Source organism: Podarcis melisellensis, assembly GCF_964234715.1.
Source record: "Podarcis melisellensis genome assembly, chromosome: 10".
Taxonomy (NCBI): Eukaryota; Metazoa; Chordata; class Lepidosauria; order Squamata; family Lacertidae; genus Podarcis; species Podarcis melisellensis.
In genome coordinates, this window is record NC_138542.1 from 5150675 (window position 1) to 5175839 (window position 25165).

At 43.2% G+C, this 25165-nt stretch overlaps 1 protein-coding gene across 3 annotated transcripts in view; it reads left to right on the forward strand.

The window, feature by feature from the left end:
* LOC309379024 (guanine nucleotide-binding protein G(t) subunit alpha-3) overlaps positions 1-25165 on the forward strand; it is a 657481-nt gene that overhangs the window by 245291 nt on the left and 387025 nt on the right. The window contains exon 9 of one of the 3 annotated variants that reach the window (XR_014172313.1): positions 10613-10661. The exons of the other annotated variants lie outside the window; for them this stretch is intronic. The gene's annotated coding sequence lies outside the window, so the exon portion shown is untranslated. Of the gene's footprint in view, positions 1-10612; positions 10662-25165 lie in introns of those variants that run through there. 3 annotated transcript variants of the gene reach the window in all.

The following is a 25165-nucleotide window of genomic DNA, read 5'->3' on the forward strand; positions in this document are numbered from 1 at the left end:
CAGGGCGGCTAACAACACTAAAACAGTGCAACATTATAAAAACATTATAAAAATTAATTAAAATCAAAATTGATGGCAACCATAAACTAAAGTTTTGTAAAGATTGCCAAAGGAGGGAGTCAGGCTGCGCCCTGACCAAAGGCCTGGTGGAACAGCTCTGTCTTGCAGGCCCTGCGGAAAGATGTCAAGTCCCGCATGGCCCTAGTCTCTTGTGACAGAGCATTCCACCAGGTTGGGGCCACAGCTGAAAAGCCCTGGCTCTAGTTGAGGCCAGCCTAACCTCTCTGTGGCCTGGGACCTTCAAGATGTTTTTATTTGAAGACCGTAAGTTCCTCTGTGGGGCATACCAGGAGAGGCGGTCCCGTAGGTACGAGGGTCCTAGGCCCTATAGGGCTTTGAAGGTTAAAACCAGCACCTTAAACCTGATCCTGTACTCCACCGGGAGCCAGTGCAGCTGGTATAGAACCAGATGAATATGATCTCGCAGCGAAGACCCCGTAAGGAGTCTCGCGGCGGCATTCTGCACCCGCTGGAGTTTCTGGGTCAGTCTCAAGGGCAGCCCCACGCAGAGCGAGTTACAATAATCCAGTCTGGAGGTGACCGTCGTGTGGATCACAGTGGCTAGGTCAGGGGAAGAGAGATAGGAAGCCAACTGCTTAGCTTGGCGGAGATGAAAAAATGCCGCCTTTGTTATAGCTGCAATCTTGTAGATTATAGCTGCATATTGTATTATAGTAACCATATAATAAAGGGCAAAAAAAAAAAATACATTTAAAAAATGGACAATGTGCAGCTATCAGAACGTTCTTATCTTGGTTTCAAAGCAGAATCAACAAGCAAAGCTAGGGGAAGAGTTCTGGAACTAGCAAAGGGCCAGTTTGGGCAGGCTATAGTGCTTCTTCTGTGGATTTATTGTGCTTTCCAGCAACACGCTGCCTGACTTCCCACGGCTCTGCCTCTTATCAGCGTATTTGTGAAGAAACAGCAAGGCCACACGTCTCTGCTTTCCAGTTCTGCGTCTTCTCAGAGAAAAACGGATGCTGTGGAGCTGCCCTGGAACTTCCTGCCACTTGGGGAACTGGAAATATGAAACTGTGTTTTATAGCTAAGCTAAACTTTTACAGGTTTCAATTTTTGTGTTGCAACTTGCATATTTGTCATAGGATAAGTTTGTTCTTGAAAGGACCTGCCAATTTTGTGAAGAACTGAAACTGTTTATGTATTTGTGTCCATAGCTCCATAGCAAAGGTTTTATGGAGAAGTTGTTCGGTGAAGATTGGATAGAGATAACACACACACACCCTGTTACCACAGTGTACGATAAATAATTTTTAGTCCCTTTCACGTTTATCTCATTTAGATATTTTACTTAGTCTGGGATGTATTGTGTTTTTTTGGAGGCAACAGTGAGAAGAATCCCTGGATGCATTGCACAAGGAATGGATAAATTGGACAAAAGGGTGTAATGAATCAAACCCTTCATGTAACTAGATTTAAAGGGGGAAAGAAAGGGAATCCAAAATTGTCGCTTGTGAATACTAAACTATTTATTTATTTAGATAATGCCTACCCTGTTTTTCAGCTCCCCAAAGGGCCCCCAAGGCAGCTTGCAGACTGAGAACACTAGAATACAAGAATACATTTTTTTTAAAATGCAAATTTAATGCAAATAGAATTAAATTGCCTCAACTAAAACATCAGTGTAGAAAACCTTCCTCGTCAAATAAACATTGTGGGTGGAGATTTATTATCCCAGTTGGACTAAAATTGTCCTGATATTTGTTTTGCTGTTGTTTTTGTTGTTAAATCATTTTGGGGTATTTTATGGTTCATAAATAAATGAAATAAAGGATACAACAACAAGGGAGGTGCATAGAATGACTGTGTCGCTTTAAAATGTTAGGGGGGGATTAAATTCAGTTCACATTTAAAGGTGAATTTTGAATTCAGTCTTAATCATAATGTAAGAGAACGTCTGGCCTGGTGGCTAACAAGTACCCTTATTCTTATTCTATTGGAATTTTTTGTTAGGGAAGGTGATTGACAATTGACAAATTAAATAAACCTACGTGAATGTAGATAATGACCAACTGTGACATGAGAGGGGTAGGGGTAGCACCTCTGGTGGTGGGCAGGTCATGATCCTTCTGGGAGATGTCCACCTTTGGTGCCCACCCTGCATTCAGCTCCCACCTGTGGCTCCTCGTGACAGTGGCCACACCCCAGGAATGGCTCAAAAGGCCGGCTAAACCAGGTGAAGGTAGTGTCAGCTTCGCTTTTGAGCCGATGCCAACGACTGGGCTCCACCTCTTCTGCCCCGACTGGGCGAGGCAAACTGGGAAGCACTTCCAGAGACCTTCCACTGCAGGAGAGCAGGTCTCAGTGCAACGGACCCACAACCTTGAGCTGTGAGCACCAAACTCAGCAGAATATGAACTACACGAACGAAAGCTCTGAAGCATAACTTCTTTATTCTCTTACGGCTACTGCAAACTAAAAATAAACTAAAAGACTAAAGGAGGCTTCTGGACTGCATGAGTGTTACAGTTCTTATGCAGTCATCCTATCTCTACACAGATAACACTCAGACTCCCACAGAGCCAGGCAGGAGCGGAAGAAGCGATGAGCAGATTCTGCCCTCTCCTTTCTGAAAACATTGTCAAGAGATTCTCACAATGGGAGGGGGTGAAAATAACCACAGGTAGCCAATGGGTCTCCAATCTGTGGTGAGTTAGGGACTTCCTCCTGCATGCAAAGACAGGTTCTGGCAGATTGAGTGGATGAAATCAACAGTGGACCCAACAATCAAAAAGGCAGTTTCTGTATGTGCTATGGAGAGAAGTGAGGGGCAGATGGGGCTCGTTAACCTGGGAAGGCAGCTCATCTAGGAGAAGGAAAACGCAATCCAAAAGCTCCATTTCCTGGTTTGATGTCTTCAGGAGAAAAATAAAGGCTAAGGAGCAAACCCTACACAAATCTGGAGTGGAGCTGGATGGTGCCTTGTACACCTTCTGACAACTCCTGCAGCCAAACGTATTGCTCTGCTTTCCTTTGGAGCACATCAGCGAAGCCAAGAAGAGGTCTCAACATCTGGGCAACCCAGGACCTTCAGCCCAGGCTTGCATCTCAGGGAGGTCACTTCAGTGCTGCTAACGAAGCGGTTTGCCTTAACCCACAGAGGCACACTCCATTGTCTCTTGAGACAGACAGATGCCAACAACAGTGACATGAGAACTGCACAGAAAGCCACCTTATACCAATCAGACCACTGGTCCATGTAGCTCAGTAATTTCGACACTCTAGCGGCTCTCTCCAAGGTTTCAGACAAGGCTTTCTACAGTCCTACCTGGAGATCCCAATGATTGAACCTGGGACCTTCTGCATGCAAAGCAGGTGCTCTACTCCTGAGTCACAACCCTTCCACATGACTTTGAGTTACAACTTAAGAATGCAAGTGGGGTTGTTTTCTCTCTGTTTGTGACAAAGGGAAGCTAGAGAATTAGAGCCAAAAGTGAAAAAGAAGCAAACACTCGACTCCAGTGTCAGCCAGCTACTATCCTTACAATGCCAATAAGGAAGGGCACAGAGTCAGCTTATTGTTCTACATAAACTTCAGCCTTTTTTACCACCTAAATACATCACTTGTTGATATGGCTCCTGGGCTCATAATCTAAATAAAACCAGGAAACAAAAGGAAAAGGGACTTGAAGCAGAAAAGGAAATTTCCAATACAGAATCAAATGCCCATTTGCATCATTCACTTATGCTGATGCAAAACCAGACATTTCTTAAGTTTGATCACTGAATAATAATAATCATATCTCCCATCATATCAGCCATAGCACCAGATCCAAATCATCAGTTCTTCCATTTTTTAAAAGGGTATATTTCTCTGCTGATTAAATTCAGCGAAATTTTATGAGTATCTGTTGACTTTTTGTGTTGGTAATGCAGCTGGGCTGCTAATTGTCGGGAGATGGGGTTTTGCTTGCTCAGCTGATGCTTTTGCTGTTATCTAAAAAGAAAATAAAAGCATGCAAGAAAGTTTTTTGTTGTTTTTTGTTTGTTTAAACAATCCCCATTGGTGTAATCAAGATGGTGCCCTCCAGATATTTGTGGACTACAACACCCATCAGTGCCAGCCAGTATTGCCAATGGTCAGGGGTGATGGGAGTTGTAGTCCTGCAACATCTGCAAGGCTACCCTGCTGTACAGGCTCCAGAACCACCTCATTTCCCATCCACTCACAATCTTATTCAGCTAGCCTATCCGTAATATAGCATGACTGTAGATCATTAGAGTCTATCCTCATTCACTTGCTTTCTCATTGAGGGGGCAGGAGTGATACCTAAAGTGGCAAAAAAAAAGGCTTTGAGCTATTCAGCCAAAGAAGAGTATGTTGAGGGTAGATTTCACTGTTATTTGAAGGAGTGAGAACTGCTTCACTATAAAACATCAGGTTACTGCAGTTTCACCACTTCCTGTCAACCTGAGGTTAATTAGTGTCAGTTTATCATTTGCAGCTCATTCACACTAGCTGAATTGAGGTGCACGATAGCTTGTTGAATTCTGACCTCTGGAGCATTATGTTGCCTTCTTCCGAGAGAAACCCTTGGACAGAAATAGGTACTAAATAGGACTTAGCTACACTGCAGAGCCCAGGGTCAGTGTGTGGCAGTGTTGGATGTGGAGAAGTATCTCTCCCAATATCCAATATCCAAGGATGAGCTCACAAACCTTGTGTGGCTACTGCAGTCTTTTTTGTTTTCTAGTCATGTCAACAGGAATGCTGGTGAAATTCTCCAAGGAACTACTGGGGCTTGCAAAAGCTCACCTCAAAAGAGGGGGAAAGGGAGGTATCTCTCTTCCCAATTCCCCAACTCTTCCCAAAAACTTGTTGGCATGTTGGCTCATTCCTACATAGTGTGGGAGGGCTTGAGGTCTGGTGGACCGTGGAAGATATAGATCTTTTGAGGATGACTGAAATTGAATTGGCTTTTGGGTGAACTACATCTCCCATGGGCTATTGGGCCTTGCAACCTGGTAGGCAAGGCAGAACAGACAGACTTTTATTTTAGCCACAGGCTAAAATAAAGCATTAAGGAGAAGGGAGAATATATTTTTGAGGAGCAGGAATCTGGCAGGGAGGGTGTTTGGGGATCAGGGGGCTGGCTGGCAGGAAAGCCTCAGAATGGAACGGAAAATGTATTTTCAATATGGGAGAAAGATAATCAAGGTTCATCTTCAAGTCAGTCCAAAGTGAATTGGGGCAAACTGAAGCAAGTGGAGACAAAGAGAAATAAATATGGCTCCAGGTGAAGAAGGAAGAGAAGGTGACAACTTGTACACTGCTTCATACTTCAAAAAAATATCTAAGCAGTTTACGTCAGAAAAACATCACCAGATATACAATTTAAAAATCCATTTCTTATAGCAGCCCAGAACAAATAGGTAAGTTCCTCTTAAACATCAATCTAAACGAAAACAACTGACTCTTGGGAACCCATAAGAACCACTGGCAGACCAAAATCCGAAACTGCAACAGAAATGAGCAGCCACAACAGGGAGAAATATCTTACTACATTTTGAGGGAAAGAGGGGTCTCCTAATAACTCCCAGCACCCTTAACAAACAACTCTTCCCATGGTTCTTTGGCAGAAGTCATGAATGTCTGAAGTGATATGATGCATCCCCCCACTTACATGTGTGACCATGTTTATGTGCTACACCTGGAAAGAAATACCTATTAATAATAATAAAATTTGTATACCACCCTATACCTGCAGGTCATGCGAGGAAATGGTAGGAGAGAGCTGGAGAGTTCTTGCGGCTTGTGAAGAGACCCTCCCTGGAGCCCAAAGAGGACATCAGTGGGGGTGGAGGAAGCCCCAAAGAGACCTGAGGCACAGCAGGTCTTTGTTTAGGTTGCTCAGCCTCCCCGCCTAACAGCTGACATGTGGGGTAGTGCAGCAGCAGCAGCTTTCCTGCACATCCTCCAGCCCCCAGCCAACCCCAAAGCTTCAACTCTAGATATTTTGGTCTGGATTGGAGAGGAAGTGGGAGAGAGAGCTGGAGAGCAGGCAAAAATAGGCATTTAGAGGCTTCTTAGAAGCTTTTTAGTGGGTGCTCCCCACTTTACACAATTTCACTATGCGCGCAGGGGCCCAGAACATGATGGGGGCACTGGTATGGTACAGATGGGGCCTGAGAGATGTAAGACAAAAAAATGGGAGGCGGCAGTTTCAAACATGCCTGTTTATGACTCAGGATAAAGGCTGTAAAGTGTGTGTGTGTGTGTGTGTGTGTGTGTGTGTGTGTGTGTGTGTGTATGCGCATTCACATGCAAAATTGTCTATTTAGACAAGCCAGAGGTGGACCTTTAAAATGTTGATAATGTACTGAAGACATGGCTGCTTTGGTTACATTGAAGAGATATTCACTGATGGGTTTAATATTGGAAAACGAGACACATGGCTTGTAAAGTGTTCTTTAAAATGCCTTTGGGTTCTTTTTTTGGTGTGCAAAGCCCAAAATGCAGACACACAAACACACATGCACACGCCATAAATCATGCTCAGGGGGAAATGGATGCAAAGGGAAAGAGCAGTATATCTCAGCTGCTAAAATCATGAGCAAAAGTTCACTTGCTGGATCGCTGCTTGTTTTTCACAAAGCTGTTCCAATGCTTCCTCATATATCTGTATTATGAGTCCTGGGGCGGAGGGGGAAATGGTGATGTACGGAACAGGATGTTGTGCTTACAAATAATGGCTCCTTATATACTGCCTCCTTGGGTGATTTATGTCTCCTTGGAACCCTTTTTTTTTTTTTTTTGGTAAGAGATTATTTGAAACATAAAGGAAGGAGTGGAATAGCCTTAAATTGATCTAAATTGAATTTAAGGAGGAAGTGGAGTGTCATAAAATTAAATATGTTTGTGGGAGGGAAAGAAGAGGGATATAAAGACCAAGTAGTTGTTCAAAAACAATATATTTGCCCACGACATTTTTCCTTGCTTGGTATTTTCAAAATATAATATGCACAGGAAACTTCAAACAAAGCTCTTGCCAAATGCTCCAGCTGACCTTTTCCACCAAGGACAATCCCATGGTTTATATATTTATCAGACAATCAACAGCTCTGTTTTGCTTTTGGAGGAGAGGTAGAGTTTGGAGAAAAAATCCATTTCAGTTCATATTTAAAGGCAAACCTACCTATCTTGCAGTTTCTGAAACAATAAGCAAATGTTTTGGACTGGCACATATCTGAATTTTGCAATGCAGTTCTCCAGCCATGTACCATGCACATACTAAGATGTCATCTGCAAATAAATGCATATATTAACGAAAATAAAATATGAAAATGCACCATATTAAAGGAAATTGCTTTGCAAAATGTATACATTAGGATAAATATACATTAAAATGAGAAACTGAGAGGAACTGAAATTTACAGATTTGCCCACGCCTAGGCAGAGACATTCTTAGTATGTGGACACTAGTTGACTTGCAACAGGCTCTGATTTCAAATATATTTGAGTTCTCTGTCTGTTTTCATTGTGGTTTTAACCACTGTGTTTCTTGCTTTGTATGCAGAACTAGTGGGACGTTATAAATGTTTTTGATAAAAAAATGAAATACAAATAATTAGGATCTGACTGAATGGGGCATGAGTCAATCATTGCTGCTGTAGTTGCTTGCAATTAAAATATTTACGTACCAGTTAGCTAGACTAGACGTACTTTACAGAGTCCACTGTCAGAAGACCTGTAAGAGAATAGTCCTAGGTGTCTTTTATTTGAACACCTGTTCACTCCATGCCCTGTTTAAAGATAAATGACAACAATAAGAATAAAAATAATAACTTTATTATTTATACCCTGCCCATCTGGCTGGGTTTAAGGAGAGCCTTAAAGTTGCCCATCAACATCAGAACAGCAGACCCTGCAGGCACCAATAGGCACATGGGCCATCTGCACACAGTCTTGTTCCCCATTCTGGGGAGATTTGTTATATATTTGCGTAACTTACAGTAATTATTTACAGATTTGTTTGTGTGTGAAGATTTTATGCAAAATTGGTCATGTCCTCTTTTGCCCTCTCTTTTTTTTGGGGGGGGAGTATCACACTTTTTAATATGATGTTAAATATTATGCACCGAGTTATTTAAACAGTGGCATTTTTGTGTTTGTCTTCACAAACGTAATGCTGAGACAATAAGAGAATACTAGCTATCCTTTTGTGTCTCCGGACTTAATGAATGGCAGATAGAAAAAAAGGGTACCCGTCCTATGTCAGAAAAATGATTGATTTACACGGGGGAGAAGAATGTGAGTCTATCATTTTAAAAGTTCCCATGGAGTCCTAGTTCTACAGTTTCCGCAGCTCATTTCCCTGGAATGCAAAACCTCCCCCCCTCCTATATATGCACACAGACACTCCGTATCCTCCTCCACTTTAGGGAATGTGCCTAGCAACTCTAATAGGGTGGATCTGTTTCCCCAAAAAGAGTCAATAACCAGCCAGTAGACACCCCCCCCCCAATTTCTGAAAATAATGAATTTCAACTGAACTAAAGTTCCTTATTAAGTTGTATGGTGTCACTAGCTTGATCTTCCAGAGGTTAAACTTACACAGGGATGCTCTGTTCATACAGTCATGGTATCATAGAGTTGTGGAGTTGGAAGGGACCCCATGGTTCATCTAGTCCAACCTCCTGCAATGCAGGAATCTCAGCTAAAGCAGTTGGCTCACTGCTGCTGGCATTGTGTTGATCACGATGGTGGCAGTGGTGTGGGGGCAGGAGGAACAGTGCCTTTGAGCAAGGGGCTCAACAAAAGGACTCTTTTCAGCTCTGCACTGGTTACATGTGGGGGGGGGTTCTGATTTACAGGCAAATCCCATTGAACTTGCTGGGACCTGTTGCCAATCCATGCCTTTGATCCCCTTCCCCACCTCTCAGAATTTAACTTTAGAAAGTGCTCATTTCTCTCCGTATGACAAGCTCTCTCTCCCCATTTCATCCCCTACTTTGTTCCTGACTATTTATCTTCTTTCCATTAATTAATGTGATCTTTTTATGTGCCTGGATGAGTGGGAAGAGGATGAGTGAGAGAAAGAATGTGTGTCCAGGAAAGATTAATTGGGTTCTGGGAGGAAGAAGAAGAGTAATGTCTATTGCTGTCTATGGGAAAGATATTTTTAAAGGTTCCCTGCTTTATGATTGCTTTTGGACCCAGACTTTTAGTTGCACTTAGTTTCCATCGGAATCAGCAGGGCACATTAAATAATGCCTTGTCTGTCTCATTGATGTCAGTGGGATATGAGTACAACTAACGTAGCCTGGATCCAACCCAACATACTCATGTCAAAATATGTGTGGCATGAACACAGGACAATGTCAGCCACTCTCCTTGGGTAATCCAAATGAGAATCTCCAGCTGGAACAAATTGTGCTGGCTAAACAGTAAAATGAAGTGAACCTCAGTCATAAAATATCAAAGTCTGGCCACAGGAAAGTACTTTGCTCGTACACATTAAATTCTAAGCGAGCTCAAGGGACACTTTTATCTGTTCTTTGAGGCATCCGCTGTCAGCTGGGGAATACATTTTAAGTGATTGTAATAATGAGGGTGGGAGAGGTGGGATTGGGAACAGTGTGCCTGGACCAGAACACCACTGCGGCGTCTGATCACAAACCAGAAATGATGTGGTAGGAAAGAATCTGTGCACAGAGTTCCCTTCCATTTTTTAATCAGCAGCAACACCGTTATTCTGAGAAAGACCCATAGGCAGGTTGGTTCACACACTCCTCTTGAGTCCAAAGCATGGATCGAAATCCACCCCAGTGTTGAACCTTCCGAACAAGATTGGTTATCCTCCATCACGTTTACTTCACACAGAATTGATCTCCATATTATGCTTGGCTGGGAGGGAGGACTTTGGCTTTAAAGTGGAAATGCTTCTTATGTCCAGTAGCTGTTCTGTTCTTTGGAATAATAAGATACTCCAAGGGAGTGTCAAGTATAAGAACTCCCCACTCCCCGTAAAAATGGACCACTTCATATTCCATGTATTATTTTACAGTAGAAAGCAGGGGTAGCCTACTTGATGCGCTGCAGATGTCATCATACTAAAACTCCCATCTTCCTTGACCACTGGTCTAGCTGTCTGCAATAATATATGCAGGGCACCACATTGGATACTGTGGTAAAAGGTTGACCATTCTGAAATGTTTTGAACTCACCCATTCTGTTATTGTGTGTGTGTGATTGTAGGTAGGATTACTTGTGAGTAAGCATGTACAGAATTGTGGTGTAAATGATCTAATATTATGGCAATTTCTGCTGATATTTTTATTTTATTTCACAGCTCCATTTATATAAAGTGCAGGTGCTTATTAGTCCTGTATATCCCAAATAGACAACCCCAAATACATCAAGCTTCTGGTTTCTGTTCATCTTAGAGTCTATTCCGTATGCTTCTGGATCAAAAAGGATTAAAATCAGAGAGAGAAACAAAGAGGGTGAGGATGGTGGGTGTTTTAAAGAAGCTGGTTTCAATTTTTGCCTACATATACTCTCAATAAAGGTAAAGGGACCCCTGACCATGAGGTCCAGTCGTGGCCAACTCTGGGGTTGCGGCACTCATCTCGCTTTATTGGCTGAGGGAGCCAGTGAACAGCTTCCGGGTCATGTGGCCAGCATGACTACGGTAAGCTGCTTCTGGCTCACCGGAGCAGCGCATGGAAATGCCGTTTACCTTCCTGCTGGAGTGGTACCTATTTATCTACTTGCACTTTGAGGTGCTTTCGAACTGCTAGGTTGGCAGGAGCAGGGACCGAGCAACGGGAGCTCACCCCATCACGGGGATTCAAACCGCCGACCTTCTGATCGGCAAGTCCTAGGCTCTGTGGTTTAACCCACAGCGCCACCCGTGCCCCTATACTCTCAATACAATTCTCATAATTTGTCTGTGATATTCATGACGAAACCGACAGAAGAAGCAATTTATATCGTAAATAAAATCTCCATTGGATGTAGCGCATATTTCTAGGAATGGCCTTTCAGTCTCAAGCTACTTTAGCAGACTTTTGCCTGTGTTCAACCTCATTCCCCACAACCGTACATAAAGCCCATCAATCATGTTAACTGGGTCTCAGTAAACGGAACAGATGGAATAGTGTCATAGGCAGCAGGAGAAATGCGGAAGATGAAGTCAAACAAAGGCAACAAAATTATGTTTAAGTGTATCTCACATACTGGGTTTTCACCCAAGCACAACTGATCTTTAACTCATGTGGCCAATTCTAGACTGTACTTACATATTCTTGGGGGATCGTCAACAGGTTTATGGCATCCACTTTGCCTCTTCCACGGAAATCTCAATGATGTTTTAAACCTCTGTTGACAGAATATCTGGTGGAGTGATTTATCAGCTTGTTGAAATATTTTTCTCCCCAGATTTCTTTTCATTCCATTAAAAAAAACACACCCAGATATGGAATCATTCCAATTGCATTTAAATCCTCCATCTGCTTTCCTTTACATATCTATAGTTTTTTTTTCAACATCTGGAACACATTTCTATTAAGTCTTGACTGATCCAGATCCAGTTTGGTGCAAGTGGGTTAGGAACAGCCGTGCTTCTTCCCTCCTTCCCATTCATGCTTTAGCATTTTCATAATCTTAGGGGAGAGGAGAAGACTTAACAGGAGGACTATCATACGCGGGGAGTTTAAAAAATGAGAAGAAGACAATGAGCATCTTAAAACCAAAGCAGGTAGCCATCAAGTAGAAATAAAACTTGAGTAATTAATAGGGCTGGGCCAACTAAGGAATAAGTGGGACACATGTCTTGGTGGTGATATTTACTACTGAAGACTATGCGGCTTTGCACTTTTGGAACATCAGCTGCATTTCTTCCCTTAATTGGCAATGCTGCCAGCTTTGAACAAGAAGAAATAACAATTTAATCAACAAAATACAAATACACACTGGTTCTACCTGTCTCTTTGCCTTTAAGGGTCTAAATAGTGGTGTTGAATATTCAAAGTCTGTAAATTAGGGATGGGGAGAAAATCGACTCAGCTCACATTTAAAGCTGTATTTATCAAATTAGCATTTTGTGAAATTTAGCCATCCTTCAAAATTCTCACTTTTCCAAATACAGTGGTGCCTCGCAAGACGAAATTAATTCGTTCCGCAAGTCTTTTCGTCTTGCAAGTTTTTCGTCTTGCGAAGCACGGTTTCCCATAGGAATGCATTAAAAATCAATTAATGCGTTCCTATGGAAACCGAACCGCCTTCAGACCAGGTCTGGGGACAGTTTGTCCCCCGACCTCTTCTGAAGGCTGGCGGGGGCGAAAGTCTTTGCTTCCCCCCCCCCGCCTGCCTTCCCGGGACAGTCCCGGGGGCTTTTAAAATGCTGGCGGGCGGCAGCAAAGCTGCCCGCCAGCATTTTAAGATCGCCCAGGGACAGCGAAGGACTTTTCCGCTGTCCCTGGGCGATCTTAAAATGCTGGCGGGCGGCAGCGAAGGCTTCGCTGTCGCCCGCCAGCATTTTAAGATCGCCCAGGGACAGCGAAGGACTTTTCCAGGACCTCTTCCCAAGGCGGGCAGGGGGCAAAAGTCTTTGCTCCCCCCCGCCTGCCTTCAAAAGCCATCCGGGGGCTTTTAAATCGCCCCGGACAGTCCCGGGGCAATTTAAAAGCCCCCGGTTAGGCAGGCAGGGGGGAGCAAAGACTTTTGCCCCCCGCCCGCCTTCGGAAGAGGTCCTGGACCTCTTCCGAAGGCGGGCGGGGGACAAAAGTCTTTGCTCCCCCCTGCCTGCCTTTCCGGGGGCTTTTAAAGGAAAGGTAGGCAGGGGGGAGCAAAGACTTTTGCCCCCTGCCCGCCTTGGGAAGAGGTCCTGGAAAAGTCCTTCGCTGTCCCTGGGCGATCTTAAAATGCCAGCATTTTAAGATCGCCCAGGGACAGCGGAAAATGTGGGATTTAAATTCATCCAACTGTGACCACAACCCAAGGGAACAAGCACACCTAATCCCTTTGGCTCCTGGTTGGAGGAATCTCTGTTTCCCTTTTCAGAACAGCTTCATCCGGGTTCAAGGTCTTCTTCATATCATATTGGGCCAAAACTGATGGGGAAGAAGAAAAAGAACCATATCCAACAAGCAAGAGGGCAGAGCAGGGGAGGTAAGTGGGAACTAGAGATAAGCTTGTCAGAATTATATGCAACTTTTGAAATGCACCACTAACCTAATGCAGAAAATATTTTGCCGGAAATGCAACTCATGTTACATTAACTTTATTGTGTGCAACTTGATGTAACCTCCTGGTGGCAGCCATGACTGTGTCTAGGGAGCCACATCTCTTTTTCAGAATCTCCTGATAGGGCTGGGAGAGACCGTTGTCTGACACCCTGAAAAGCAGCTGCCAAACCGAGCTAGGTGGGCTGATGGTCTAAGTATAAGGCTTATGTGCCTATGTAACTGAAGAGGGGCTTTAGGTTCAGCTTACAAGTGGAAAAGAACTTTTGATGTGCTGCAGCACCACCACTACTGATGGTTGAGAAGGGTACTGCAGTTTTTGATCCAGTAAAGATCAAGTGATGAAAGGAGCCAAAAAGATTTCTAACTCCGGCCACGCTCCTCATTCGAAGAATCATGTTGCCAAGATGCAGACCAAGCTATTCAGCTGCCTGTTTGCCTTTGGACCACCAGCTGTGGCAGCTTATAGCAAGACAAAAGGGAAAGTGCCGGTTCAAATGAAATTCTGTATGATTAGTTCCACTGGTTTTACATTAAACTCATGTAATCACTCATTCTTTTAAAAAATGTGGCAAACGTCTGTTGCAGTTAATTAGATCCTTGCTTGCAAAAATATTTTTCCAAAGCTCTTTCGTCAGAGATTTATAGCAGGCATCTCCCACATGCTTGCAGCTTCAGCTACATAAGAATGAATGAGGAATGCATTGAGGAAACTCCTCAGATGGGATATTGCAAAGTAGCACATCAAGGACATCAGGAACCAAAATAACCAACAGCTCTGAAACTTTTAGCCACACTGATTTTAGCCAACTTATGAGAGGGATAATAAACCATGATATTAATTCTTTCATGAGACTTTATTTTGGCAGGATTTATTTTTCCTTGTAAGAGAAACTATGTGGTTACAGCTGATCTCTTGACCTCTCATAAAGCTTTACATTTCTCCAGTTTAGTTAAGTGGGAGATGTGGGGGTTAGAATGTGATACTCGGTTTCTTGGAAATAAACATTTAGAACAGTGGGAAAGATATGCTGAGATTCTTTTTAACGCAGGTTAAATGCAATTAGTTTTTAACCAACTAACTTAGTTGGTCTTTAAGGTGTTACTGGAAGGAATTTTTTTTGTTTTGACTATGGCAGACCAACACGGCTACCTATCTGTAACTAGTTTTTAACAATATGCTTGAAAAGATGCAATAGACTCAAAACAAGACTCAATCTAACATCACATCAAGCAAGATTAATTGGTCCAAGAGAAACATTTTAATAAATTATATGGGAAGAGAAAGGAGTACCCATAAATTCAGAGACGTTTCTTATAAGGTTTCAGGAGCCTTCCCCACTTGGTGCTCTCCAGGAGTTGTTGGGCTACAATTCCCATCAGCCATAACAATGCTTGTATCACAGGTGGTTGAATTAAGGAGAAAGACTTATTAACATAAGCGTGAAAGGTATTTTGATAAGCCCAGCAGAGCTTGTTGTGGAGAATTCTGTGCCTCCTTACACAAAACGGGTGGGGAAGGAATATTCCAAGTTGGGCATATTGGAGTAAATGAAATATGATGCAAATGAAATATTTGGGCTGCCTTGCCTCAGCTTACTTTTTTTTTAAATCACAACTGCTTTTGTACATAACAGTGCAGTAAAAAAACAAACAAAAAAACCCCAACATGGCAAGTTTACAAAGGCATGTAGCAATTACTGGCTTAATTTTAGAAATAATTTGTGTGGCTGTCTTGTTTCAGTTTATGAATTTGTTTCCTCAATGACACCTTTTAAAGTCAGTGCTTCACATCTGAGCTACCTGAGTGTAAACAGATCCTTACACAGATGCCAGAGACACGAAGCATCTGCTTAGCTATTGCCTCACTCTTTGATCGCTTTCAAATGACACGCTATTTAGAGAGTGTTTTAAATCAGTCATTGGCAATTACAGTTCCCAAACCACCAACATGTTGGCAATGGAGTTAATAATAAGTGACACTGATCCCATACATATTTTATCCACTATCGAGCTCAAACACTCTAGCAGGCTTCTCTTACTGACATCTTCAGCAGTGATGGGACGTACGGAAAAAAATGCATTTCGTTTCTAGGCAATTTCCCCCAGCTGTACGTTGCATTGCCTTCTCACTGGTAGCCTGATTCTGATGTGCAGAAGAGCATAGGAAACTGCCATGTACTGAATCAGATCAATGGCTCGTCTAGTTCAGTGCTGTCTGCACTGATTAGAAATGGCTTTCCGTGGTGTGAGTTTGAGGATATTCCCGGCTCTACCTGGGGTATTATTTCCTTAGATAAAGGGACTTCCTTAAATAAAGGAACTTTAGCAACTTGCTCTTCATTTCTTGACCCATCTAATTGTGGATTTGCATGCACTGTGCCAACATTGGTGCTCCGTGCCCCCTTCACTTATGGAATGCATCAAGAGGTGAAAATCTTCTTCCCTATTATATTCTCAGAACTCTCCTAGTTAACCACAGTGGTGTCCTTTGAGCTCACCTCCTTCTCTCTTCCACAAATTAGTGCTGTGGAAGCCACCAGTGTGTGGTTCTACGCTGCTGGGTAGTTGAAGAGAGAAAATAACCTGTGGCATTTTATCCTGCCCCCTTTGTCAGAATAACGACCAAGTTTAATGAAGGGATCTGACTAAAGGCCTCACAAGGCATTCTAATCCCATGTTAGGTAACCAGGGAGCAGGGGCAGCTGTGAGGATGAGCTCCAACCCATTACTGTTCCATTTGCCCTCCAATTCATGGAGGGAAAACTTCTGAAAGCAAAGAGCCTTCACAAGAACAATATTAAGTATGTCACTGTAAGTGGATGCATTCCAAAGGCCAACTTTGGGCAACCACTCTCACCAACTTCAGATTTGCCCTCCACAAATGGGAGAGTGAGGAGAACAGCAGCTGTGGGTGTGGAGCTAAACTGTTGTTGTTGTGCTGTATTTATTCTTCATAAAGTCACAGAAATAATCTAAAAAATCCATGACTAAAATCAAGCAACAGCAGAACATCTATTAAGAATGAAATGCTACCTAGCTTGTTGTGACAAGGCCATTCTTGCTGCTCTCTAAAAGTGACTTGTGATGAGGCCAGATAGACCTCCCTTGGAAGACTATATACATTTGGTGAATGGAAGGATCCAAAGAATTGCTGTAGCACAAAAAGAAGAAAGATGTCAGGCAGGTTCAAGCAATGCCAGTTCCTGATACTTAGGGAAGCACATGGAAGCCAAGTTTCAAGCACATTCCCTTGTCCATATCAGGCTCAGAAAATACATTTCTAGCTTGACAGTATTGCGATCACAATTCCAAATATGATGGCATGACACTCCTTTTGCAGGGTGCAAAGATTATTGAGGAGAAAGGAGGGCTGGTGCAGCACTACCTTAAAGCAAAAGGAAGCAAGAGTTCTTTGAAACTAATCTGTGAACCTGGAGTTGGTTTACTTCTCTAAAGTGAACTCATTAAAACTGTGGGGTGGGTGCGTTTTTAAAAAATGTAGATTCATCTTTCTCCTTTGTCAGAAGTGGAAATCTTGATCAACTGCTACAAAGCTGGAAGGGAGAAATTTAAAAACACATTCCAATTAAGCAGCATAAATACCAACATCACCCAAAATATATAAAATATTCAGGAGTCTGAACTGTTTCAGACAGAATAAAGAGAGACAATTACAGAAAGTGTCAGGAGAAATTGCTTCCGTGATATCTCTGTCAGGAGGATGAAGGTCAACCAAGGTCCATCTCCTGCTGGGATGATTAGCAGAAGGGTGACTTTGAAATAATGTGATTCCCCACCCCCCTTGTGCCAGCTTCCTTTCTCTGTATTTTAAACCTTCACAGTAGATTTTGCTGCCGGCTTTGCTGTGTCGCAATATTACAGTTCAGTCCTGCTGAAGAGATCCAGCACAACAGCAGCTGCTTCTGTTGTCGTGGGGCTAACACAATTTTCCAAGGAAAGAGAGAGAGAGACACTCTGTTTTACTCTTGACAGAGAGAACCATTCTTCAGACCCAGGGTGAGGAAGCTGTGGCCCTCCAGAGCTTGAAGATAATGGAATAATCCCTCCCATTATCCCTGAACATTGGTTATGCTGGTTGAGGCTGCTGGGAGTTGGCGTCCCGACAGCATTTGAGTGACTTTAGATTTGCTACCTGTAATGGTTCTAGGGGTTGCTCGTGCGTAAGTTGCCGCCACTCCTGGCTAGGTTGCCTGGTTGAACCCTTTCTGTCTGGACAGCCCTCCACTTCGTGGCTGTTTCAGTCGCTGGCAGAATCCGTCAGCGGGCATTTCTTGAACTTCTTCCAGCAAAGGAGTTCTTTGACGCCAAGTCTCCTCCTACTCTCCCTGCGCGGAAGTCTTCTGCACAGGGAGGGTGTGGGCAGCGGAGTACCCGTGCTCTCCCCAGTGGTCTCCGGGGAAGAGTCCTGGAGCCTTCTCTCCGATTCCCCCATCTGCCCCCCTTCACCCCTGGTGTTACGCTGATTTCCTTCCCCAGCAGATGGGCTGCCTCTCTCCCTGCTGGGCCCCTCTCCGGCATCGCTCTGGAGCCTTGCCTCCGCCTCTGGCTCCGATGGGAGTTCCCTGACACTACCCCATGGCTGTTGACAAGCCCATCCCTCCCAATTGATGCCAGCAAGACCAAGATATAGTGCAACTTCCTCAGAAGCAAGTACCACTTGAGCTATTTTATTTGTAACAAAATAACGCAAAACAAGGTGTCCCAGAAACTATAGCTCAGGCATAGGCAAACTTGGCCCTCCAGATGTTTTGGGACTACAGCTCCCATCATCCCTGATCACTGGTCCTGTTAGCTAGGGATGATAGGAGTTGTAGTCCCAAAACATCTGGAGGGCCAAGTTTGCCTATGCCTGCATAGCTACTGCAGATGTTGGGCAGAGCAGTTTGATGGAATCACATAACACTGATGGTGACGTATAAAGTCCTAAACAGCTCAGATCCCAGAAGCACCTCACTCAGTTTCATTCTGCCTGGGCATTAGACCTTCCGGAGAGGCCTTTGTTACCATCCCACCTCTGGGAACCAACCATTGTGTAGTGATGCAAGAGAGGGGCTTCTCCATAGCAGTAGACTGGCTCCTGCTCTGACTAGCACCAGCCTTTACTCAGTTTTGGGACCAGGTTAAGACCAGGCTATTTTCTCAACTTTTATGAAAGCTTAACTCCATGTAATGATAAGAAAATCAGCTGCTCAGCATTTTAAGACTGTTGTTGCTATGATGGTTTTATCCATTTGCTTGTTTTATTAGTGGAATGAGGGTTTTTTATCCACTGGACACAGAATGGGCAATAAACATTTTAAGTTTTAAAAAACTGTATATAGGGTTTGAGGGAGAAAGAAAGCACTGCCCATTTAATAGAAGCATTTGAGCAATGTTTTTAACCTCTACAGGAACAACTGCCAAAGTTCACAACAGTTCCAATTTCTGCTTAACATTCAGCTAGGAAAGGCAAAGGAGCTATTTTAGAAAACAAAACAGCAATAAATACTATTGTAACTCTTGGCAGGCTCTTCCTCGCTCTCTTCCCATTCCACAAGGAGGGTAGGCTTTGATTTAGGAAAACAGGGTCAGGGGATAATCAGACTGGAATTGTTTCCAGGGAATGGCAGCTAAGCAAGAAGGGGATTTTTTTATTTTTATCTAGACATTCTGAACACACACTGAGTGCATTTTGTTTCACGAATAATAATAATAATAATAATAATAATAATAATAATAATAATAATAATATTTTTTTATTTGTACCCCGACCTCCCTGGCCAGAGCCAGGCTCAGGGCAGCTAACATAATAAAACTAACACAGTATACAAAGAACATAAAAACAGGCAATCAATTAATTAAGATACATCTTAAAATTAGTTCAGAGCAAATTAAAATCTGGACAGATGGCAGTCCACGGGTAAAATTGAGAGTGATGAGTATTCTCCAGGGCCAACTGTTACCACTGGTCTTATAAAGGACCTATGAGGAGGTGAGGAGGCATCTTTAATGCCTGTTCTTATACAGAAAGAAAAGAATCAGACTGAACCCTGACCAAAGGCCTAGCAGCACTAGCAAATTTGGGGTAGCAAGCAAGGGTACATTTACAATGCTGTAAAATTATAATGATAATATATTTGAATAATTTAAAAAAATTAGAGACCAGCCTACTGGGATAAGTTCTTCAAGTCAACTCACAGAGACGTTTTCCTTTGTAAGGCCCTTTAGGTAAAGGTAAAGGGACCCCTGACCATTAGGTCCAGTCGTGACCGACTGGGGTTGTGGCGCTCATCTCGCTTTATTAGCCAAGGGAGCCGGTGTACAGCTTCCGGGTCATGTGGCCAGGATGACCAAGCCACTTCTGGCGTACCAGAGCAACGCACGGAAACGCCGTTTACCTTCCCGCCGGAGTGGTACCTATTTATCTACTTGCACTTTGACGTGCTTTCAAACTGCTAGGTTGGCAGGAGCTGGGACCGAGCAACAGGAGCTCGCCCCGTCGCAGGGATTTGAACCGCCGACCTTCTGATCGGTAAGTCCTAGGCTCTGTGGTTTAACCCACAGTGCCACCCATGTCCTGTAAGCCCCTTTACACTGGGATATTTACAGTGAAGTCATATGCATGTATACTCAGAAGCGAGCGCCACCAAATTCACAAGGGCTTGCTCCAGGTTAGTGTGTACAGGACTGCAGGCTGAAGAAACTTCAAACAATTTTTTAAATGTATTATTCCTGTCACTTGTGGCAGTGTGTGTCGTTGTTTCCCAAAACGTTTCCTTTTCCCAAAATGTTTTGGAATGGGACCACATCAAGATGAGAAGAGGTCTGTTGCTGCCACCACAACCAATGACAAAATACTGTGTTTGCTGTTCCAAGTTTAAAAAAGGAAATGATAAGAACACCACACACACACCAACAACATGCCCCCCCTGCAATATAACACACCCCTTGTGAATTGTATGTGGATTTGGATAAAGGAATTGTGGACTCTTCACCTTTTTCTAAAAATGTCCACCTCAGCTTGGCAGCCATTTTGGAAGTGAAACAATTCAATAATAATAAATTATTATCTGCCTAACTGATGTGCTGCAAATTGTTATGTTTCTTCCTTTGCGAAGTACATTTTGTACTATAAATTGTCTAGAGGGTTTCAGACCTAGAGAGCTCCGCATATGGGGCCTTTTTCAAAACCTTCAAGAAAAAGTTTATCCAGTGCAGCTTTTCAATCCCAGCTTCTGGCATACTGACTGGTAAGAACTTCACATTTGTTGTTGTTGTTGTTTAGTCGTTTAGTCGTGTCCGACTCTTCGTGACCCCATGGACCAGAGAACGCCAGGCACCTCTGTCCTCTACTGCCTCCCGCAGTCCTCTACTGCCTTCACATTTACCATCCCATTTTACACAATCTGTGCTGGCTTGTTCTTTGTAATTTGATATATCATAGTGATGCTCCCCTTCAGTGAGCAGCGACAGTGATCACACAGACAAAGGCTCAGTCCTAATAGGTGTTCACAGGGTGGTCAACATTTCCATTAAGCTAAATTTCTTTGTTTCAGGATTTATAATAAAATCTATGAATGTTAATAGGCACAAAATGCACCTGCTGGCTGGCATTTATAAAGTTCATCAGGAGCACTTACACTTTACGTGTCAGATGGGATTCTCGAACATTAGCCCTGATTTACAGGCGTCATTTATCAAAGACAGCACCTGCTTACAGGGCGGGGGGGAGTCCACACAAGGTCATTCCATTAGTGACTCTCCTGCAAAATTCACCAGGTTCTCCCTGCCACCAGCTCCAACATTTATAGTTGCCTCCAACAATTCTCTGCAAAGAGCCCCCATTTGTTTTATCATTTAAAAAGTAGCAAAGCCATATCTAATTTCATCTTTCTAGAGGCAATATCCTGAGAGAATCACAGAGCTATTTGGTTTCTTCTGTTTCGCAAACCCATTGCAAACTGTTCCATCAGTGCTCTGGGAGGAGATCCTTAATAACTTACATTGCTATTAATCCCTGCCTGGCTAGCTCAGTCGGCTAGAGTGTGGTGCTAATAATGCCAAGGTTGCAGGTTCAATCCCTGTATGGGACTACTGCATATTCCTGCATCACAGGGGGTAGGAATAGATGATCTTCAGGGTCTCTTCCAACTCTACAATTCTATGAATGTTCTGTGGATGAATGCTTCCCATATTAATCCTACACATGCTGTTGGCCACAAAGCCTCTCTGCCATTTGTCTGTTCAAAAATTTAGGTTGTTTTGCAATTTATGTTTTGTTTTGCTAGAGTGTCTGCTGCCTGATTTCTCTTTGTCTCTTTGTTTTATTTGTTTTAGAATCTGTGTAGATTTTTGCTAGTTTTTTGAGGATGCAGGGAAGTTCTGAGCCTCACTGGTTTCTTCTTTTTCTGTGAAGCTGGTATTTTGTGGTTGTATGTGACAGATCCTTAGCTATCCCAATGTTCTTTCAGTTCCAAAAAGTTAGCAGAGACCGCTGTTGTAGCGAAAATGTGAGTCTAAGAGTTTCTAGCAGTGCTGTTGGATTAGTGACTCTGCAAGCCACTTGCACACACTTCAGTTTCTTCTCAAAGGTCCTCTGCTAAGAGAAGATGAGAACTCCCTCCAGACATATTTTTAAAACTACCTTTACAAGTTAATGTAATGACGTTTCATGTACAATTTATGTGCAAGAACCGTGAAATGAAGCAAAGTTCTTTAGACATGGAATTTGCCCCTGAGATGACACTCCATCCTTAAGCAGGTAAAATGGAACTCTTTAATTATAATTCACAGAGTTAAACAAATTTCCACTATAACACATTTGTTTCAATGGTCTGTAATGGCATTATATTTGTTGTTAATTAGTGGATTATTCCAGGGCTTGGCCAAGATACTTTGTTGCCTGAGGTTAAGGAACAAGATGGCACCATTCTCCCTTTTCCACATACAGAAGCTGACCCGACTGGCAGCTGAATTTTACCACAACAAAGACGATGAAACAGAATTCTCCATTACAGCCAGTGTTATTTTTCTAGAAAAAGAGGTTCCAGAACCCACCGTGAACACCTCCCTCATTCTCTTAAAATGGCAATGGTGCCCACATGAGATGTGCTGGAACTGAGTTCCTTTGAGTTCCCCCTGAAAAAGCCCTGAGTACACTCCAGGGTAGCAAGCTGTCTTAGGGGATGCAAGACAGCTGGTGTGGCACACACAGATCTGACCAGCCCCTCATTGTTCACCTGCACCATTTCACCTGACGTCTGCTCGCTAATCAAAAAATGCTGCAATTCTGTACCACTATGCATCCTATGAGGAAACCACTCTGAGGCTTAGGCTAGATGGCTGGCCAGCCAAGACCAGCTGCAAACTAGCATCCCCGCTTCTCTAGCACTGGTTCAGGAGGAGGGGGACAGCTAGCGAAGCTGCCTGTCATTGCTTTCTCCCATGCCCTGGCATCCACTGCCTGATGTATCTGCCTCACTCTGCCTAATGGCAGGGCTGGCTCATTCCGTAGAGTTGTCAAGTAGGTATTCTGGTCTACAGAAAGCACAAGGTACATACTGCTTCCTAATCTGGGGTGGAGGAGATTACAAGGAGGGCCACTGCAGGAATTTGGTTTCCAGTTCAGTGAAATCTTGGCCTGTGAATAGTTAGGCATTGTTGATGATGTTGTTGTTGCTTGTTAGTTGCTTATTCCACAAAAAGGCTTCTAAGTAACTTTGAATATTGTGACATTAATATACGAGAGTGCTGGAGGTGAAATAGTTATACAAGTTACCCAATCAGAACCTGCGGGGGTGGAGTCAGAGGGACTATAAAATCTGCTCTGGGAGGGGCGAAAGGGAGAAGTTTGTTGGGAGTTGGGTGGTTGGTTGGAGTGGGAGTGAATTGGGATAGAGTCTGTGGGTAGGTTGAGTTAGTGTAGCGAAATAAGTTGAGTCAGGAACAGTTAGGAGCTAGGAAGACGAGTAAATATCTGAGATGTGGTTTAGTGAGTGAGAGCAGGTAGCGGAAGTTATAGGTCTGGATAGGCACCCCGTGATTGTAATTGACCGATATCTTTTATGAAACCACACGCTTGTTAAACTGCAATTTAACCCTGACTGGACTCAGTATTGTACCAGGTAGAGCCTGGGTGGTGGCAGTGAGAAATAAAGTGGTGGCACAGGGATCAATAGACGGTGAAATGTCCAGGGAACCTGTGTGATCGCCACAAATATTTTTAAAAAAGAAGCATATATATATATATATTCGAAACACATTAAAAGCTCACAAAGCAACCCTCAATAACAGTAGCAAAACAATTCAGCCACACAACTAACAACACCTTACTGCATCAAAAGTCTTGGGAAAGAAGTATGTTTTTACCTGACATTGGGTGAACCACACTGAGGAGAGCATTGCACAGAGAGGGAGCCACATCTGAAAGCCCAACTGAGGCACAATCTGAGCTGCATCTTTAATTGCTAGATGGCTTTCAGTCCACAATGAATACTGGAGTTTGCTCAGAGCCTCCAATTCCACTTTCTCTTATACTGGGCCCAACCATATATATTCCTTAGGTGTTGCTCCCATTCATTTCCCATAAGTCAGGTGCACATGAGGTCTGTCTGGCTTATGCAAGTTGAACATTCTTAGAATAATACAGAGATGTTTGCTGGCCATTTTTCTCTGCAGAACTTGTAGGTACCACAGGAAACGTCAAAGTTTTCAGTCTGTCACTCTGAAAATTTTAAGAGGAAACACCCCCCCCCCCCGGCATATGATTCAAAGAGCAGAGCTCTCCCAGAAAGAAAGAAAAATCTGTGTTTATCCTATGCTCTCTGACAATCTCGGTGGAATGAATCTGCTTACTCATTTCTCCCACATAGCTTTTGAGTGACAGGGCTGTCAGCAACACACCAAGCATTTCTCAGTGTTTGTCAGACTGCAGCTCAGTCCTTGACAAAGAACAATGAATGAAGCAAAACAATTGTGATGGGTGGCAGTCACATCAATCTGCTAAAAAGACAAATGTAGGGTCTTATCACCTGTTCATGATAAGTTACTTTCATATGGGCAGCAATACTGATTTCTGGTGGCATTACACAAAATAAATAAATAAATAATACTACCCCCATACCTTCCAGGTTGATAAAGAATAGATTAAGATAGTATAGTTGTGAATCAACAGAAAAATCACAAGTTTTGAGAGTCAGTGTTCTTAAATGGAGAGGAAGAGCTTGACAGGGAGGGCATCTTGTGGAAGTTCTTCCAGATAGTAGTTTCAACACTCTTTAGTCATACTAGGTTGAGTATGAATCTTACTCTGTTTAGATGCTTCTGCATAGAGAGGAGGACAAGGCTCTTCTTTCATTCTGCAGCCAACTTTGATAAACTTACCTTAACTGATACTATATGAAAAGCAAACCAAAAGATTACAAAGTGCAATGGAAAGTCTAACCTTGGTCCTGCAGATATTGCTGGACTACTGTTTGCATCCTTCTTGACCATTGTCTCTGCTGCCTGGGGCTAATTGGAACTGGGTCAGGAGTCTAACCATGTCTGAAGGACCACAGGTTCTCCACCATTGGTATAATGTAAGACAGTTGCTGCCTCCTGCCAAGACTGGGTGTGTTCTTTGAAGAGAACAATAACATCTGCTGGAATTGCACAATTAGAAGTGAATGTAAATGATAAACATGCATTATAGAGTAAGACCATTTTGCTACCCTAGTTCCCATTCCTACATCTCCAAGGAATCTTACTAGCTGCCATCTTCTCAGCTTTCAATGATCATGCTATCTGATGTCATTGGTGGTGGTGGTGCTGACATCCTAACCCTTGGTATGTTTGGGTTACATGGTAGTAGGAGCAGAACAATGATATCATCTGCCTCATCCCCTCTGATGCTTGG